The sequence below is a fragment of the Hoplias malabaricus genome, chromosome Y (genome assembly GCF_029633855.1).
Source record: "Hoplias malabaricus isolate fHopMal1 chromosome Y, fHopMal1.hap1, whole genome shotgun sequence".
Lineage (NCBI taxonomy): Eukaryota > Metazoa > Chordata > Actinopteri > Characiformes > Erythrinidae > Hoplias > Hoplias malabaricus.
Genome location: NC_089820.1, coordinates 70879982 through 70901207, shown reverse-complemented (window position 1 = coordinate 70901207; position 21226 = coordinate 70879982). Strand labels below are relative to the sequence as shown.

The 21226-nt window shown below is 40.8% G+C and overlaps 1 long non-coding RNA gene across 1 annotated transcript; it reads left to right on the top strand.

Moving 5' to 3' along the window:
- The first annotated feature begins 387 nt into the window (after positions 1 to 387).
- Positions 388 to 7001, top strand: LOC136677603 (uncharacterized). The gene is made up of 3 exons (XR_010796380.1): positions 388 to 509; positions 2396 to 2466; positions 6056 to 7001. It is a non-coding gene; the product is annotated as an uncharacterized lncRNA (long non-coding RNA).
- The last annotated feature ends 14225 nt before the right edge of the window (positions 7002 to 21226 follow it).

The window sequence follows — 21226 nt, the reverse complement described above, 5'->3', positions numbered from 1 at the left end:
TCAGAGACATGTTCTCCAACATCTATGGGAGATCAACCAGCTCCTGGTCTCCGTGTTCTGTGACCTCCATATCTTCTCTGTTCAGAGAGAGGTTCTCCAGGAGATCAGTCAAATCCTGTTCTCCATTTTCCACCTAATCCACAGAGATCAAGCAGACTGAGAGTGCTTTTAACTTTTTTAATCCACCTTTATATATCAGAAGTGGATTTACATAGTTTGGCTTAAATCTTATTTCATGACTTGTTTTTGGATATAACCTGAGTAAAAGTGCTCTAAATTTAATGTTAGTTCTCTGTTTGATGTCAGCAATTCTACCATAATATTTATTTTCTTTATCGCAATGTGGGTGTTTCCAGGTCACCTGTTCTTATCGGGTGTGCCCTAGGAGTTAAAAGCCAGTGTCATCCATGAGGTTTTGACTTCAGCTCTGATTTCATTCTAAGGATCCTACAAATGTTTGGAAATGTACATTCAGGGAACACCTGGTTTATTTTGTTTGATATGTGAAGGTAAGTTGAATTGAGTTTATATCTATTGATCTTTGAATATCTATTTTATGGAGCTAATTTAGGCTCAAAGGTGTTCATTTGAAAAAAAAAGATCTGAAATAGAAAGTTCAAATTTTGAGAACTTTAATTACTACTATGTATCAAAAATTTAAATAAATGTACGATGATTATTTTCAGTATAAGTATGAAGTATTTTTTGTAAAATAAATTTCAGTTGCAGATTTTATGTTATCACATTCAGATCTTATATACTTTATTCATATCTTTTTTCGGTTGCAGATATTTTTTTCACTTTCAGATCCTTTTTTTCATTTTTGGATCTTTGTTTTTCAGTTTCAGATTTTTGGCCCAATTCTGCCATGGGAGGGGGATATCAGCTGAGAGGAGCATGGTATAATGACTGACAGTCCCCAAAATGGGATAAATTAGACATCCACTTTGTAATTAAAAAACTTGTGAAGTGCCCTCTGAGACGCCCTTCCAAGTGAGAAAACATGGTGAATTGCCCTTGTAACACAGCTCCTGGGACGGGCTACGACAGTTTATATATAGTTTTAAATTTAAACAAGGATGAAAATTATTTTATTATACATGGTGCATCATAGATTTTCGGTGAGCTAGTGGGGCCCCATGTGGTGCTTTTTTTTGTGGTACTATAGCTGCTTTCTGTGTTTTAACAGTGAGAAAGGCACATGTAAATAAAATGCTGTGTAGACGCACAGAATATAAAGGAAAACACACAGAAACAAAACCAGTTAAATTTACTCTTTACCTGGTCACTGCAGCTTGTTCTGATGGATCGCAAAGTGCTGGTGGGAAACTAAAGTGTAGCTGTGGAACTACACAATCTGGCAGTTTATCGCTCTTATACTGCAATTGGTGCTGAATGTTGTCTAAAGAGCTCACTATACAGGATAACTAAAGTTAAAATTAAAGTTAAAGTTCGATGATTTTCATCGAATACTGTGAATAATGTGAGTGTTCAGTGACCTCAATGAAGGTCACATTGTTATGCTGTCAATCATTATACCACACTCCTCTCAGCTGATGACCACCCTCCCATGGCAGAATCGTGCCAAAATTCTAAAACTATAAATCAAAGATCCTAAAGTGGAAAAAAAAGGGATCTGAAATAAAAAAAAAGAGTTGTAACCAATATATATATATATATATATATATATATATATATATATATATATATATATATATATATATATATATATACTACAGGGTGGGCCATTTATATGGATACACCTTAATTAAATGGGAATGGTTGGTGATATTAACTTCCTGTTTGTGGCACATTAGTATATGGGAGGGGGGAAACTTTTCAAGATGGGTGGTGACCATGGCGGTTTTTGAAGTCGGCCATTTTGGATCCAACTTTTTTATTTTCAATAGGAAGAGGGTCTGAAACTTCAAATATCAAAATATACATGAAAGTGTTCTAATACGTTTAGCAAACCTCAACAGGGGAGACATTCTGAGTGAAATAGTTTGTTTGTGAAGTGTGATGACAGGTGATGGAGTCAGTTTCATTAACCTAAACTACCTGTTTTACCTGCTGCACTTGCCCTTGTTCTTCATGCTCCATTGGTTCTTCATAGTTTTGGCAATTTTGACCCATATTTGGAATCTAAGAGAAACAGAATTTAACGGGAAAAGAGTTGCTTATAAAAGGCCATATTTGTTATCACAACAGTGATGTCATATTATGTTTAAGAAGACTCATGTTTTCTTTCCTGAATGGGATGGGATGATTTCAAACAAAACTAAAGTACAAGCCGTCATTCTGAGCACATACCTAAGTTATTAGTGAGTATGATTGGAATCTTTCATGAAAACAACGTAACACGTGGATTTTGAAGGAATGCTTTGTTTTTTAGGTGTTTTTTTCCCACTGCATCACTCCCAGAAGCTTCACAGCACCGCTATGAGAGCACTATTTTCAGAAAAGGTAGGATCTATGGTTTCTAACAGTATGTGGAGCTCACAGACGCATTCAGACATTCAAGAATTATTAAGCTGAGAATATTATTTGTGTTTTTTACCCCGCAAACTGCAGACTTCAAGTCCAAGGAGTTAGAGAAAACATAATAGTTTACAGCTTCAGTCCATGTTAAATAAATCTGATCTAATGGCACTCTTTTGTCAGCAGAATACTGTTAGTGTCTAGTTCAGGTCTTAAACACTGTGGGCAGGTGTTGAGAGCAGACCTGGATAGAGCTCTGTGGATTCATTATCACTCTGCTATTGTGATTAAAAATATAACTGATTTGAAAATATTCAAAGGTAATATACTGTGTAAATTTTGCATAGAAATGTGGAAAAAAAGGAATTTTTAAGTAGGTTAAAAAGTTGATATCTTGAAAACATTTTCATGGTTACTGCAAAAAATGAGTTGCAGCTAAAACGTTTCATACAGCTCCCGTTTGTAATGTTTTTATCATTTTCTACATTTACATACACACAACAGAGTGTGCAGTAGTGGTCGCTGCTCGGTTACAATAACAGAACCACAAATTAAACAGGTTTACATTGCGTAAAATATCAGAGTAGAATTAAAGATTTCTGTGTAACCCATGTCTCTTATTTCTGTTGAAATGATGCACAAATATTTGGGACAAGTTTCCTGTTAATGGCGCTGTGTTTTATTTATTTATTTATTGTTGGTTGATCCCTGTTCGTTATTACGACAATCAATAATCACAGTGGATATGTTATATTCCTGTTCATGTTTCTATTGTTCAGAGAGATAGTATTTAACGTCTATAACATCTGTGAATTGTTTTGCTTTGTTTGACCATGTTCATAAAATACGAACCAGGTAATGACACAGCAGGCCACTCAGCTCATGGCAAGAAAAAAGCTTAATTGTAAAAGCTTCCTAATGTTTAAATAATACCAAAGAATAATGCAAAGGAATATATGCGTTATGGTTCCTTCTATCAACATAATCCACAATGTCTGCAAAGTTTGCAATAAGCGTTTGTCTTTAGCCCTTCATTAGCTAAACATGCTACATTCGTAGAATCTTGTATAGACATGTAGCCTAGAATCTAGTATAAAAACACATTAAGTATACTTGGGTTATCGAAATGTGCTCGTCGTCATATTTAATGTTAGCCCAGCAGTTTAACTCAAAATAACACATAGATCACAAACCTCAGAAACAGCTTCACAAGCAGTAGCACAAACGATTAATCTATTATCTATTATCTTCGTCTAATGTGAAGGGACTTGATACGTGTCGTGAGCAATGACGTGTTACATGTGACGTGTTACGGCGTGAGCATATGACCAAACGACTTTGTTGACCAAACGATATATATACAGAAATAGTTTTATATATAGAATATATACAGAATTATTACACAATATCTGGGACCTTTTCATGCCCTTAAAGCCAAATTATAAATTATAAAAATAAGGTAACTGGTAAATTATAAATTCATCAGTTACTTTAGAGAGGTCTTGGGGTATTTAGTGCATTAATTAGTTGCAAAAAGTGTGTAGTAACATCTCCTTTCCTCTAATTCTCTCCAGTTCTAGTCGTGTAGATACTTCCTTTATGTTTAAGTGGAAAACGTCCAGTGATAAAGAGGTTTAGATCTATTTTCAATGTAATAAATGAAATATATTGTATACTAGACCTTACCTTCCATTAGAATTCTTTTTCTTTTGGACGTTCACAGTGATGCAGTGTTCATCTCCCCAACACTGAGTGTATACGTCTGTATGAATGGAGCATATTAGAAAGACAATAAGACATAACTGTTGTATCATGAAGAAGTTGGGGTACAGATTGCCTTTTTGATTTTTTTTTAGTTTTACTCATTCCAAACAAATAATCACATACCGTGTCGAACAATGCTATATTTACATCTTCATTGTGGGAGGTCTGATGTCTGATGAATAATATAATTTTTTTTAAATATCTGCTCAGTTTCCCTTGAACAGGCAAATGTCTCTGATTCTTTACTTTTGCGCAATTTTCCCCATTTGTTATTAAATCAGTGTAATATTAATTAGCATGTTATTATCATGTTATTACCTCATCATTACCATGTCACTGTGTCACTGCAGTGCTGAGGCTAATACCTCCCCGTGTGAATCCTGTGGGGGGCCCTGCGCATTAACAAATGAATTAATAGCAGCTGAAAACATTATACCCACAAACATCTATCTGTAATTGATAAGGGGACTTTAATGGTGGCTGTGACCAACATAATGACAGCTGAATTTATACTGTTGTTCTATGATTTGGCCTGAACTATGATGCAAATAACATGCATTTTATATAACAATGTTAACAATAGTTATTTATAACTGTATCATTGTTCATCGTTTGATTTAAAAGCAAATGTAGGAAGTTGAGTGATATTCCCAAGGGCTAAATAGATAAGGTCAAAATGCTGTAGCCAGAACACCTCCAAACCAGAAGAACTTCTGAACACACTTTAACAGAAGAGCTGCTGTAGCACCCACTGCTGAAAGAGTTAATAATGGACTGTAATTTGCCATTTGACCATGCTGACCCCTTCAGTCTCTTGGGCACCAGTGAGTCTTGAGTGCCCTTGACCCTGTGGCTGGATCATCACTTGTACTTCATTGGCCCAATTTTAGTAAGATGCTCTGACCACAAGATTATGATCATCACAGTTTGGCTGCTGTTGAAGTTGACCAGATATTTAAATCAACTTAAAGAATGTCCTGTTCACATGCTTTCAGACATGTCCCACCCCTCAGTAAGGGTCTCTGTAACCAGATCATCAGTTTTCTTCAACTCACCTGATCACTGGGGGTTCAGCGGGTCTTGTCTTGGACTCATTCTGTGTCCATTTTGTGTGGTGTGTTCTCCCTGTGTCTGCGTGTGTTTCCTCCGGGTGCTCTGGTTTCCTCCCATGGTCCAAAAACACACGTTGGTATGTGGATTGGCGACTCAAAGGTGTCCAGGACACTTTGTGAAGAACAGACGTCCCCTCCAGGGTGTGTTCCTGCCTTGTGCCCAGTGATTCCGGGTAGGCTCTGGACCCACCACAACCCTGAAGTGGATAAGCTGTTTCAGACAATGAATGAATCAATGAATCTTTTGAAACAACTAATATACTAACACCTAGTGGCCTGACTGAAACTTGACCTACTTAAACATTGCTACCCTCGTGGATCTCCTGAGTCACAGGGGTCACCATGTGTGTACAGGCCAGTCCAGTGGTGCTCCATTTACAGCAGTGCAAAATTGATATCACATGTCTCTGAAGAAGCTTGTCCTCACTCTCCCAGAGCTGTTGTCATGGTTTGTGATGGCAGAGGTTCAGCTAACAGCTAAAGGAATTGAAAATTAATGATTGGGGTGGGGGTGTAAAATGAAAACTGCGCTAGTAAACAAATTACAAATTATAAATATTATATGAATATATACATTTATTTAAACATCATGCCATATTCTTCAGTGCTATAAAATGATTGCTCCTTTAATAGTGTGTTTTAGTAGGGACCAGTATGTTTACATTCTATTTAAATTTGTTATATTAAATTTGTTGTAGTCGACACAAAACAGCTGTGCAGAAATCCAGGTCCCGATATGAACACAAGGAACATGAAGAAGAACCATCAGGAGAAAGCAGGACTCAGCAGTGGAACCCATTCCTCTCTCGTCAACACTGAGTAAAAAACTAATAGCAAGATATTATTATATGTTATTACATAATTATAATACGATATTTCAGCTAAAACAATGAATTCAGTTTCTGTTGTGAAGTGTGCGCTACTTGCTAAACAGAACTCTTAATGATCACATCATGTTCTGAGACCTCTCTCATCTGCGTCTGGCCCTAATCACTGTGACTGATGTTGAACTGTATTAGTAGCAATATGTTAATAAAGTGTTTTAATTACTTTATCTTAATGATCAATCTTTATTTGATTTCTTTTTCTTTTTCATGTGAGAGAATAGTCTTCAAAGTGTGTGAGTGTGATTTGGTTTGATATTTTTTGATGTTGTAAAGTTATAAAGGTAGAGGTTTGCGACAGAATGTAACCATCTGTTTGTGAATATTATGTGGTGTGTCCTTGTGTTTATGAAAATTACACATTCAGTCATAAATGCTATGTTTAATCTTTCAGTAAAGAAACCCAGATCAAACATCCACACTCCCTCACTCATTCACATATTCTCCCACCAATGTTCACTCAATCATTCGCATACTGACTCACATACTCATGTACACACACACTCGCATACACATTCATTAACCCACACTCACTTGTTCACACTCACTCACAAACCGATTCGGTCATTCACCTACATACTCTCAAATACTCACATACACTCTAAAAAATAAAACATTGGGTCAACAAAAAAAATCAACACAACGTTTTGCAACAGTCTTTTTGAGTTGTGTCAACTTCTGGTAAAATTACAGTGATCCAACAAAGTGTTTTGAGTACGGTGAGTTTCTTTGACAGACAGTAAAACGCATTTTTATAAAAACATGAACTTAATAAATGTCACCATCAAAGTTATTCAACAGTGTGTTTACTTTTATTCCATATTGTGATCACATCTCACATCTTTCACATACTTCAAACAGTAAAATATATGTTATGTTCACTGTATAAATGTCACAGTTATAAGGCTCCATTGAGTGTGAAACAATTTAAACAATGATCCAAGAACATGAGAACATTCATAAAAACAGCATCAGAAACTTAACTTCTCTCTCCTCTGGGTCCCACCCCCTCTGTTTAACTTGTTGCACATCAAAGCAAGTTAATAATTAAGTAGAAAAAAAAACCTGAGGGTCATGAAAGTGTTGTTGGCAGTTGTAACACTCTCTTACAGAGTTAAGGAAAGCTATAGCTGGCTGATTCTGCTTATATCCACCAAACACAGACCATCAACACAACAGAAAAACGGGCAAACCTAAACACACCAATAAAATAAACCACCTATTTGGGTGATGAAAATAGTTATAACCCTCACACTGGTAGCTTTTTTTGCGCCTTATCCACAATAAGGTGTGTGTGGAGCAAACTGAAGCAGCCTTCTCAGGTAAAATCCATCTTGTCCGAGTGGGCGGGAGAAAGCAAATGAATGAGAAAATGGTGTTGTCCAACACAAATAACTGAGTTGCCAGAAAATGATTTTTGGTTTAAGTATTTAATGGAATGGTGTTTTATTGAGTTCAGGTTAGTCAGGAAATTGTGTTTATCTTAAAGAAGTGCATATATTTAAGTACTGGCTAAAGGCCACCAGAATGACTTTGCTCACTGACTCATATTCATGAACTCACTCATTCATTCTCCCACATATCCATAAACTCACTCACTCACGCACATGAACTCACTAGCTCATTCAGTCACTCACTCTCATATTCACTTATACACGCGGTCGCATGCTCATTCATTCACTTAAATGCTCACTGATTCACATACTCATTTATACACTCATTCACACACTCACTTATTCACTCACATTAACTCAGTCATTCACCTATGAGAGAAACTATATGGTCTTTTTGCAGCTTTGTGTGACCTTTTGTTATACCCCTCAATCCATCCCCTGTTCCCACCAATCAACCCCCCCCTACATGATATATTCTAAAATATTTGGTGTTAGACTTGACTGAGAACAGAATGAACTGACTATAGACTGAACTGGTGACAAACTGAAGACCAAGCTGTGCCCGTGCTTTTCCGCGAGGAGACCTCTGAACCTCCAGTTTCCAAACTTCAGATCACCCTGAGATAGACTGAGATCACCCAGTTGTACTCATACATGGTTCTGTGTATGATTAAATAAACTCCAGTCAACGCCGAACTCCAGTTTCCAGACTCCTTCAATGCTGAATTTCTAACAGTTGGTGCCGTGACCCGGATGGCATAGTGAATCCTTCTTGGTGAGTAACGTCATTACGAACTAAATATTCTGGCAGAACCTTCTCCTATGCAGACTAGGATATAAAGAATAAGAGTCAGTAAAAGTATCCTGAAATTGTAACTGTGTTGTTACTGTTATCCCCTCTATATGAGGGAAGACTGGTATTATGCAGTTATTATAAGCGCTTAGATTGTCTGATCAAAAGAGGCCTGTTTGTGTTTCGTTGAACCGTGTGTCGTTAGCGTGTCACTAGTAAAAAAGCTAGCGTTTTGTGGCTTGAATGAATTGTAATATGGGGATTATTTTCTGTAGCATATTTTAGAGGGCCAATAGAATTCAGGACAGCTTTAAAATATATGTTAACTATTAACACAGCTCTATAATAAAGCTCTATAAGAGAAACTCATGCTTGTAAAATGACACTTTTGTCAATTTTGTAAAATTTTCATGAAACAAATAGATTATTTGACAAGAACACACACAACTGAGTCACTATATCAAATTACTCTTTAATTGGAAATACCACTCAAATTGCTTCCTAGTTAAATCAATGTTTCAAATTTATTAACCTTAGTCACCTTCAGTGATTTGTTGTGAAGTGTGTTGTTCATTCATTCATCTGTAACCGTTGATCCAGTTCAGGGTCGCGGTGGGTCTAGAGCCTACCTGAAATCATTGGGCACAAGGCGGGAATACACCCTGTAGGGGGCGCCATATATATATATATATATATATATATATATATATATATATATATATATATGTAGTATGTATATAAATATTTTATTTTATTATTATTATTTGTTTCCTTTGTGAGAGCAATACCATTTCTTATGTCTGTAACATGTCCAAGAAGATACATGCTGGTTAGACAGTGATGAACACCAAACCTGAAGAGTGCACCAAGGCTAGCTGCTCCAGCTTGTCAGCCATTTGAAGTGTTTTGATTATGAACAAATACAGTTTTATTTCCAGCACTTCCAGACTCAGTTCTAACTTAAAAATACATACTGTTTCCTTCAATGATGCATCCCATGCTTTGCTAGCACTTGCATAACCTCCCAGAAACAACAGATACTCAGAACATCCCTTACTCAGCATTACTTTTTCTTCCTCACTCTGCCCAAAGCCATAAATCCATATAGTCCATGCGTTACACTCACACACATACCGATGCATGGCTCTAAAGATACATGTGCACTATTCTGACCCAGTGTTGTTTGGGTGTTAGTCATGTGGATTTGAGGAGGCATAATAAGAACAGTTAGAGTCATGGGTGAATGGTCCGTGAGTGCATGGGGCAAACTGGTCGGCTAAGTCTAGCTGACAGGCCGACATCTCTCTCATTGTGGCTGAGGAGCAATCCTCTATAGCCTGCAGCTACTCCAGTCCTTTAATGTAGTCTCAACATAACTTCCACATAAATTTTCATATTTTTCCATTTTAAGTCATCTTCTGGTCAAATGGAAGCAATCCCTAATGCAGCTGTGTGTCTGACTCTAATATTGGAGTAGGGGAAGATTCAGATAAAGAGTACTTCCGTGTTCCATGCTTTAAAGTGGTCACATATGAAGTCCAGCTTTGTCCAGCTCTGTTGTAATTTATCCTGAGGGATAACAGTAAGACCTGGAGGGGCGTGATTGGGAGGAACGGCCCCGCTGATCTGAACCCAAGTGGTGTTCAGTTATTGGATTTCTGTGCCCGTCACAGTTTGTCCATTACAAACACCATGTTCGAGCACAAGGGTGTCCACAAGTACACCTGGCATCAGGATACCCTAGGCCGCATTTCGATGATCGACTTTATAGTTGTATCATCTGACCTGCGGCCATATGTTCTGGACACTCGGGTGAAGAGAGACGCTGAGCTGTCAACTGATCACCACCTTGTGGTGAGTTGGATCAGATGGCGGGGGAGGATGCCGGACAGACCTGGCAGGCCCAAACGTGTGCTGAGGGTTTGCTGGGAACGTTTGGCAGAGGAACCTGTCAGAAAGATCTTCAACTCCCACATCCGGCAGAGCTTCGACTGCATCCCGGGGGAGGCTAGTGACATTGAGTCCGAGTGGGCCATGTTCCGGACCTCCATTGTTGAGGCGGCTGAACGGAGCTGTGGCTGCAATGTTGTCGGTGCCTGTCGGGGTGGCAATCCCCGCACTCGGTGGTGGACACCCCGGGTGAGGGGGGCTGTCAAGCTGAAGAAAGAGTCCTATTGAGCCTAGTTGGCTCAGGGGACTCCGGAGGCAGCCGACAGGTACCGAGGAGCCAAGCAGCTCGCGGCCTCGGCAGTCGCTGAGGCAAAAACTCGGGTGTGGGAGGAGTTCGGTGAGAACATGGAAAACTTCAGAGAAGTTTCAGGCGATGGTTTCGGTGTATATGGTGTACTGTATATGGTGGGGTTGGGGAACTGTTGACCTCGACTGGGGATGTCACCAGACGGTGGAAGGAATACTTCGAGGATCTTCTCAATCCCACCAGCACGTCTTCCGCAGAGGAAGCAGAGCTTGGGGACCCCAGGGGGGCTCGTCTATCACTGGGGCTGAAGTGGCCAAGGTGGCAGGGAAACTCCTTGGCGGTAGGGCCCTGGGGTGGATGAGGTTCACCCCGGGTTCCTCAAGGCTCTGGATGTTGTGGGGCTGTCCTGGTTGACATGTCTTTGCAACATCGCGTGGACATCGGGGCCGTGCCTCTGGACTGGCAGACTGGGGTGGTGGTTCCCCTTTTTAAAAAGGGGGATCGGAGGGTGTGTTCCAACTATAGGGGGATCACACTCCTCAGCCTCCCCGGTAAGGTCTATGCGGGGGTACTGGAGAAGAGAGTCCGACTGATAGTTGAACCTCGGATCCAGGAGGAACAATGCGGATTCCGCCCCGGTCGTGGAACACAGGACCAGCTCTTTACCCTCACTAGGATCCTGGAGGGTGCATGGGAGTTTGCTCAACCATTCTACATGTGTTTTGTGGATCTGGAGAAGGCATTCGACCGTGTCCCTCGGGGTATTCTGTGGGGGGTGCTCAGGGAGTATGGGGTACTGGGCTCTTTGTTACGAGCTATCCAGTCCCTGTACAAACAGAGCAGGAGTCTAGTTCGTATGGCTGGCAGTAAGTCCGACTGGTTTCCAGTCAGAGTTGGTCTCCATCAGGGCTGCCCGTTGTCACCGGTTCTGTTCACAATTTTTATGGACAGAATTTCTCGGCGTAGCCAAGTGGCGGAGGGTGTCCAGTTTGGTGGTCTCAGGATTCCATGTCTGCTTTTTGCAGATGATGTGGTCTTGTTGGCTTCATCGAGCCGAGACCTCCAGCTCTTGCTGGACCAGTTTGCAGCCAAGTGTGTAGCGGTAGGGATGAGGATCAGCACCTCCAAGTCCGAGTCCATGGTACTCAGTCGGAAAAGGGTGGAGTGCTCTCTCCGGGTTGGAAGTGAGATTCTGTCTCAAGTGGAGGAGTTTAAATACCTCGGGGTCTTGTTCACGAGTGAGGGAAATATGGAGCATGAGATTGACAGGCGGATCGGTGCAGCATCAGCAGTAATGCGGGCTCTGTACCGGTCCGTTGTGGTGAAGAGAGAGCTGAGCAAAAAAGCAAAGCTCTCGATTTACCGTTCAATCTACGTCCCAACCCTCACCTATGGTCATGAGCTTTGGGTAGTGACCGAAAGAACGAGATTGTGGGTACAAGCGGCTGAAATGAGTTTTCTCCGCAGGATGTCTGGACTCTCCCTTAGAGACAGGGTTAGGAGCTCAGACATCCGGGAGAGACTCGGAGTGGAGCCGCTGCCCCTCCACGTCGAGAGGAGCCAGTTGAGGTGGTTCGGGCATCTGGTTCGGATGCCTCCTGGACGCCTTCCTGGTGAGGTGTTCTGGGCATGTCCAACGGGGAGGAGGCCCCGGGGCAGACCAAGAACACGCTGGAGAGACTACATGTCTCGACTGGCCTGGGAATGCCTCGGTATACTCCCGGAGGAGCTGGAGGCAGTGGCTGGGGAGAGGGTGGTCTGGGTTTCTTTGCTCGGACTGCTTCCTATGCGACACGGACCCGGATAAGTGGTGGATAATGGATGGATGGATGGATCCTATGAAATGACTAAAGTTCTCAAGGATGGTGAAGAAAGCTCTAATTCCCGCCATTTTTGGTTAATTCACCATGAATTAAAAGGCATCTTAATAATAAAAAGAATAATAATTAATAATAAATAATAAAAAAAATAAAAAGACATCTGAGGGCCTATATAGAACACTTAATTCAAGTGGCTAACAGAGGTTGTTCTCTGGCCTGGTGTGCCTAGTCAAATTGTGGGTGTGTCCACAGGAGTCATGTGATACTTCTGAGAGCTTTTTTTTTTCTTCTTTTTTTTTAATTTATTTATTTATTGATATTGTATTTCACAGGTCAGGGGGCCCTAGGTCCCCGAGCCCGGCTCGCTCAGGGTGTTCTTGGCTTCAGAGATCCAACTATGTTTCTCGAAAATGATGGCTAAAATTTTGAGTCTGCCATTTTTTGTTAATTCACCATGAATTAAATGAATAGACATCTGAGGGCCTATTTAAAACACTGAACTCAACTGACCCACAGAGGTCACTCTATGGCTTAGACTGCATATTCCAATTGTGAGTGTGTTGATAGAAGTCATGTGATACAGTTTAGAGGTTTTTTTTTTTTTTTTTTTTTTTTTTTGCCAAACTGGGCAGAGCTTAGATCACGCAAGTCAGAAAACTCTCCCAAAACACACTCAGAGAAAGAGACAGATTGTATTTTGGCCAGGTTTAATATGATAACATATTCTATGAAATGACTAAAGTTCTCAAGGATGGTGAAGAAAGCTCTAATTGCCGCCATTTTTTGTTAATTCACCATGAATTAAAAAAATAGACATCTGAGGGCCTATTTAAAACAGTGAATTCAAATGGCCAACAGAGGTTGCTCTATGGCCTAGATTGCCTATTGCAATTGTGGATGTGTCTATAGAAGTCACATGATACTGCTTACTTTTTTTATTATTATTTTTTTTTATATTTATTTTAAGTTTTCTTCTTCTCTTGTGTTTAATCACTGTGTAATGACTGAGGCTACTATCTTCATAATAAGAGTCTTAAGCTAAAAAGCTTACAGCACCTAGTATTCCCAGGCAGTCTCCCTTCCAAGTACTAACTAGGCCCACGAGATCGAGATGTCTAAGAGTGGTATGGCCATAAGCGATGACTGCTGGTTGTAGAAGACTATTTGTAATTAGGGGTCCAAGCACTGCAAGTGCTGGAGCCCTATTGTTTTTGTTCCGATTTTTAGGGGTCCAAGCACTGCAAGTACTGGAGCCCTATTGTTTTTGTTACATTTCCTCTTCTTTTTTTCCTTTTTCTCCGATGAAACGCGATGGGCAGCCCAAACCATAGGTCCTAGAGACTTGTCCTTTGGTCAACGGGTAGTAAACCCTCCCGCTACTCAGGCGTAAAGAATCAGCCCGATCAGCCTGATGGTGGCGCAATAGCGACCAGGAACGTGTTTACATCTGTATATCCTTCCCCGTGTGGCGTAGAGATGAAATTCTTTTTTTCCCCTGATTCCTCTGGTCAGATCCTACAAAAAAAGACTCAAGAACCCATAAGCTCCGCCTACTTAGATTTTGAGCTAATTTGCATAATATGCAAAATCGCACACATTTTTGAGCGCAAACTAATCTCTGAAAATGTACCCAATATGGACATATGTGGTATCAGCAGAATCCTAAGAACCTGAACTTTAATAATTATTCAAAAAAAGTTGCAATTTCATCTCTGCTCGGCTTCCAGACTCCGCCTAAATACAGGGGTTGAGCTCGCGTTCCAAAAATCACACAATTACAGCTATAACTCACAAATGCTTTCTCCGAATGTTGTAATACTTCACATGCTTGATCCCTATAAGGGCTGGAAGCCATAAGTACTTGGCTGTGCAACTGCAAGCCTAGGGGGCGCTATAACAACAAAAAATTTGTTACAGTTCACAGGATTGTCTGATTGACATGCCGATTGGTATGCATGTAGTGGGTGATGAGCTGACTTGGACTCTATGACGATGATGTCATGTTCAAAAAAACATGGCCGCCATTGACCAAGCAAATTTCAGCAGCTGTTTCATGACCTTAACAAGGTCCTATCATCATGAGACTTGCATGGTATGTCCATGGCAGCACTTCCTAAGCACATAATTTTCATTACGATAGCCACTAGGGGGCGCAATTCAAATTTTCTACTTGAAAATATGGAATATCTCAGCGAGATTGCATACTCTTCACAATGTCTTACAACTTTGCAATTGCAACTATTGTCAGAAAATGCATAGTTTATCCACAATAGTCAGGTATGTGAAAATGGAGCTTTTCGAACTCCTCCCTGGAAATTTGTCTTATCAATAAACAACTGGTATTTTTGCAATCTGTATAGACTGTAGGTCAATAATTATTTACAAAAGTTGGAACTTTTGACACGCTGTTGCGTCAGTAATTTAACAAATGCATGAGCGGGGCTCCATGCACTCTTTGAGCTATAACTACAACAAACTTCACCTAAATCAAACACAGCTTGGTGCACATATGTCTGTCATTACTCTGAAGTAGTCTGCTAAATATGCCCAGATTGCACAGAAAGGGGGCGCTACAATTAGACAACAACTGGTTGCATAGGTTCATAATTGATTACACTGCCACCTAGAGATGCAGTACCAGCAAGTTGAGACAGATATATTCCGAAGACCATGGGAAAGGAGCTTGTGCATTTTCATATCATATGAGAGAGAGATATATGAGGCACTTTTTGTAACTTCGTTTTGACAGGTCATTTGGGCCAATCAGAGCCCCGCCCCCTTTTGGAAGGGAAGTCCCGCCCCCTTGTCCAATCAGAAGCGTGTATTTGACAGGAAGTCCCGCCCTCTCGTCCAATCAGAAGCGTTTATTTGCTCGGAAGTCCCGCCCTGTCATCGACCAATCATAAGCGTGTATTTTCCCGCCCTTGTTCAAAAGTCCCGCCCTCGCTTCGTCCAATCACAAGCGTGTATTTTACCCCCGGATTTCCCGCCCTCCCCTCAACCAATCATAAACGTGTATTTTAACCGTAATTCCCGCCCTTCGCTCTGTTTTATTATAGATATCTACGATCTACGACCCCCCACGATGAACCCCTTTATCGCGCGCACATACGCGAGCCCCCCACCCCTTTATCGCGCACACACCGCGCACAGGCTCTGTTTCATCACAGATGTCAAGTCACGAGCTACGCTTTATCAGTCGCACACTCGCTACCGTAATCGCTAACAATCAACCACCCCACCCCTTTTATCGCGCGCACACACATAAGTGAACCCCCCACCCCTTTGGAATTACAGGAATATCCAACGGTGTCAACCCCCCCCCCCCCATCAAACGGTTGTGACACACGCACGTACCCCCACACACACACATACAGGGTATACATAAGTAAATTTTTTATTTTCTAACTCCAAGTTCTAAATGATTAATGGTGTTTTAGTGATTAAAGATTGTTTTAAAATCGTTCATTTTCTCCCCCGGTCTATGACCCACACCCCAAAACAAACTGTTTTCATACGATAAAAAATGACATTTGAAGATGTCTTAACGCTGCCCCTCCTAAACCCTCCTCCTCGCTGTACGTCAGAAAAGTTTACGATAAGTGACTCAGTATATCTAGGAGCTCAAAAATCTATGCATTACACGCTGACATTCAACTTTGGATGATATATCAAATCAAATCAAATCAAATTTATTTATATAGCGCTTTTCACAACTGATGTTGTCACAAAGCAGCTTCACAGAATTCCAGTAAGACAAGATTTGACATGAAATGTAAAGACAAATGTAAAACCCTCAAGTGAGCAAGCCAGGGGCGACAGTGGCAAGGAAAAACTCCCCCAGCTGAGGAAGAAACCTTGGGAGGAACCAAGGCTCACAAGGGGTGACCCATCCTCCTCTGGTCAATCTACTGGTGATGATAGTTAGTAGTCCATGAGAACTTCAGTGTAGGGACAGCTTCAAGGCACTTGGTGGTTGCTGGAGCGTGGGCAGCTGGTCTGAAGCGTGGAGGAGGATCTCGACAGTCATCCATCAGTGTCCAGACAGACAGGTGGGCAGTCGTTTACTCGGAAAGATGTAAAGGGATGGAATTAGTTTTGAACTGTTTTGTGTTTGTAAAGTAGAAAATATGAAAATTTCCAGAGTGTGGCTAATGACTCCGGCAGATCTGACTATGACAGCATTAACTAAAAGGAGAGAACCAGGAGGACACACAGACACGGGAGCATCCTGAAACACTGGCATCCCTCCGCTCCACCGTCAACAAACCTGAGTGATCGCGAGAAGCGGCGGGACGACAGCACCAGCGTCTCAGTATACTATAATTCCCTGTGTCCATGGACCCCCCGGGTCTGCCGCCTTTATCTATGGGGGAGCATTAGCTACCAAATGATAAACTAAACAAATGAGTTTTTAGCCTACATTTGAAGATTGCGACTGTGTCTGAGTCCCGAACATTTTCTGGAAGATCATTCCAGAGTTGGGGGGCTTTATAAGAAAAGGCTCTTCCCCCAGCTGAGGCCTTCTGAATTCTGGGAACATTTAAAAATCCAGTATTCTGTGATCTGAGTGAACGTGGGGGCTCATAATAGGAAATTGTATGTTGAAGATATTCAGGAGCAAGCCCATGTAGAGCTTTATATGTTAATAACAAAATTTTGTAGTCAATGCGGAATTTAACAGGCAGCCAATGAAGTGATGATAAAACTGGGCTGATATGTTCAAATTTTCTAATTTTAGTGAGGACCCTAGCTGCAGCATTTTGAACTAGTTGAAGTTTTCTTAAATTGCTGCTGGTGCATCCTGACAGTAGTGCGTTACAGTAGTCAAGCCTTGAAGTAATAAAGGCATGTACTAATGTTTCTGCGTCCTGGAGGGATAAGGCATTTCTAATCTTAGCAATATTGCGAAGATGTAAAAAAGCTGTCCTAGTGATACTACCTATGTGTTGATCAAATGATAAATCCGGGTCAATTATGACACCAAGATTTTTTGCTGCTGAACCAGGTTTAACTGGAAAGTTAGCTAGATTTAAAATTAAATCTGATCATTTATTTCTTGTCACTTTTGGACCCAAAAGCAGGACCTCTGTTTTGTTGCTGTTTAGAAGGAGGAAGTTACGCAACATCCAGCCTTTCACGTCTTTTACACAGTCCTCTATTTTCTTTAATCTGTGTTTGTCATCGGGCTTGGCTGAAATATACAATTGTGTGTCGTCTGCGTAACAGTGAAAGTTAATGTCATGGTTTCTTATAACTGTTCCTAGCGGTAACATGTATAATGTAAATAATAATGGTCCTAAAATAGAGCCTTGTGGAATTCCAAATCTTACTTTAGAATAATTTGAATTTAGATTGTTTACTTTTACGAATTGATAACGTTCCGTTAAGTAAGATTTGAACCATAATAGGGCTGTCCCTGTGATTCCAACCATGTTTTCTAACCTTTCTATGAAAATATTGTGGTCTATTGTATCGAAGGCTGCGCTTAGGTCAAGAAGCACCAACAGGGATACGTGGCCTTGATCAGAGGCAAGAAGAAGATCATTTGTTATCTTGACTAGAGCTGTCTCTGTACTATGATGTTGCCTGAATCCAGATTGGAATTTTTCATATATATGATTCTTATGTAGATATGAACTAAGTTGTTGGGCCACAGCTTTTTCTAAGATCTTAGACAGAAATGGCAAATTAGAAATAGGCCTGTAATTAGACAGTGTACTAGCATCAAGATTTGGTTTCTTGATCATAGGTTTAATAACTGCTAGTTTAAAAGCTTTGGGTACATGGCCCAGACTAAGCGATGAGTTTACTATAGTTAAAAGAGGATCAATAATAGCTGGTAGTACTTCTTTGAGCAACTTTGTGGGAATTGCATCAAGTGTGCAAGTTGTACAGTTTGCGGAGGTGATAATCTTCTCTAGTTCTAATTGTGGGAGTGGGTAAAAGGTTTCAAGTCTTTCTTTTACAGTTATATTATGTTTTATTTCATTCACATCAGGTGGCAGCCAGGATGGATTTGATCCTGTGGCTAGAGTTTGTTGTCTAATATTCTCAATTTTATTATTAAAAAAGTCCATAAAATCTTTACTGGTGAGAGTTGCTGGAATTAGTTGTTCAGAACCTGCTTGATTTTTTGTAATTCTAGAAAACACACTAAACAGTGCTCTCGGATTATTTTTATTATGGGAGATCAGCGAGGCCAGATATGCTGAGCGAGCTTTAGTGAGGGCATTTCTATACTCTATAAGGCTGTCCTTTCAGGCAGAATGGAACACTTCAAGCTTGGTTGATCGCCATTTCCGCTCTAGTTTTCGTAATGTTTGATTTAAAGTACGGGTCTTATCGTTATACCATGGTGCAAGCTTTTTCTGTCTTATACTTTTATGTTTAAGTGGTGCTACCTTTTCTAAAGTAGCTTGACAGGTATTTTCTAGGTAATCAGTTAGTACATCTAGGTCCATTGGATCTGATGGAGTTGGAACTGGGGTCGATAGTTCTGGTAAGTTTTCTATAAATTGTAGGGCGGTAGATGGTTTTATTATACGCCTTGTAGAATAGCGAGGGTTCTTACATATATTATGGCTAAAACGTAGCTCATATGAAATTAAGTAATGATCGGAGATTGCTGAGGATTGCGGTAAGATATTAATTTTGTCAATGTTAAGACCTAGTGTCAGAACTAAGTCTAAAGTGTGGCTGCAGTAGTGTGTAGGCCCTGTTACATTTTGAGTAATACCAATAGAGTCTAAGATTGAGGTAAATGCCTTTTTTAGTGGGTCACTTTCCTTCTCAAAATGGATATTGAAATCTCCTACAATTATAACTTTATGATTGCACACCGCTAGGTTTGTAGCAAAATCGCTGAATTCTTTCAGAAATTCTAAGTAAGGCCCTGGTGGTCTGTAAATGTTGCATAATAAAAATGCGTCCTTTTTTGTGACCGGATTTGTAATAATAGTGGAGAGAACCTCAAAAGAAGAGAAGGTGTCACATTGTTTAAGACTAATTTCTAGGGTATTTTGGTAAATTACACATACTCCACCTCCTTTGCCTGATATTCTTGGGCTATGTGCATAATTATAGCCTAGGGACGTGGCTTCATTTAGTGCTAAATATTCATTTGGTTTAACCCACGTTTCCGTGAGACAGAAAACATTGAATTTATGATCACTTATAATATCATTTACGATGAGTGCTTTTGAGTTTAGTGATCTTATGTTGAGTAACCCAAATTTTAGTTCTGAGGTGTTGCTGCTAGGTGTTGTGTATGATTTAATATTGATTAGGTTGCTGAAACAGGCTGATTTTGTTTTTCTACTTTTACATTTAGTTCGGGGGAAAGACACAGTCTCAATACAGTTGAACCTGGGTGAGGTCTCAAGACAGTTTGCAGACGGTCGGTTTAGCCTGTCTGTCTGCGGCCTGGTCCCGGCTCTGGGTTGTCAGCAGCTATCTACACTACTCTGCTGACTAACTAAAAGACTATGTGCTATACTGCAAGAAAGTAAGGCAGCACCCTCCCGCGTGGGGTGGATACCATCCCTACCTATAAGACCAGGCTTGCCCTCAAAACGTAACCAATTGTCTATAAAGCCCACTTGATTTTCGGAACACCACTTGGACATCCAGCAGTTTAACGCCCAAAGTCTGCTGTAAGCTTCGTCGCCACGCCGCATTGGTATGGGGCCAGAGCAGATTACGGCATCAGACATCGTCTGGGCCAGTTTAATCACCTCTCTAATATTACCCTTAGTTACCTCAGACTGCCGCAGACGAATATCATTGGCCCCTACATGAATGACTACCCTCGAATATCTCCTATTAGCTAACAGTCTAAGGTTGCCACTAATATCCGGCGCTCTGGCTCCCGATAAACAGCTAACTGTTACTGCCGGCGCCCCTAAAGGAGTAGCTAATTTCACGTGCCGAACAATAGAGTCTCCTATAACCAGAGCACTCTTAACAGGCTCCTCAGCGGGTGCTTCGCTGAGCAGGGCAAACCTGTTTGACACGCGAATCGGAGGAGCGTGGTGTCCCGGTGGGCTAGCTTTGGCCTCAGCGTAAGCATTAGCCTTAGCTTTCCGGCTATGACGCCGAGACGTCACCCATTCACCCCACTGTGAGGGCTCTAACGCCGGAGTCGTGGGGGTGCTAACTCTCCCTAAGGCACCGGGAGTTGCTAACACTGAATCTCGCTGTTTATCCCTCAACAATAATAAGCTCCGGATGCGCACTTCTAGCTGGTCCACTTTATCCACCAGAGAGCTAACTAGCTGACACTTACTACAAATACAACCACTATATTTATCGCTAGAGGTGGAAAAATGCGTTAAACTAAACATGCCACACTCTGAGCAGGCAAAACAGCCAGTAGTAGCCATGGAATTGCAGGTACTTACCGCTTTTAGTGAATTTTAGTAACTTACACCAAGAACGTTACTCCAGGGTCCGGTGGCAGTTTTAGTGCCTCTGTAATGAATATTCCTGCGGAGACAATCTAAAAGATAGATCTATGGATGGTTAGTAGGTTATAAAAACAGATATAAATATAGAAATAACAATGGAAACGAGTAAACAGGAAAACCCGAGCGATCAAAACAGCTTCCAAACGGGTACAGAAACAGCCAAACGGGTTGCCAGATCTCCACTCAACTCGCTCGCATACATACATCGCATACATACTGCTCGGACTGGAACCGAAAGGTAAGAACTGACATTTATAACGTAAAATAAGATTAATTTAAGAATATTACTTTATATCTCATTTTAAAAATGTTA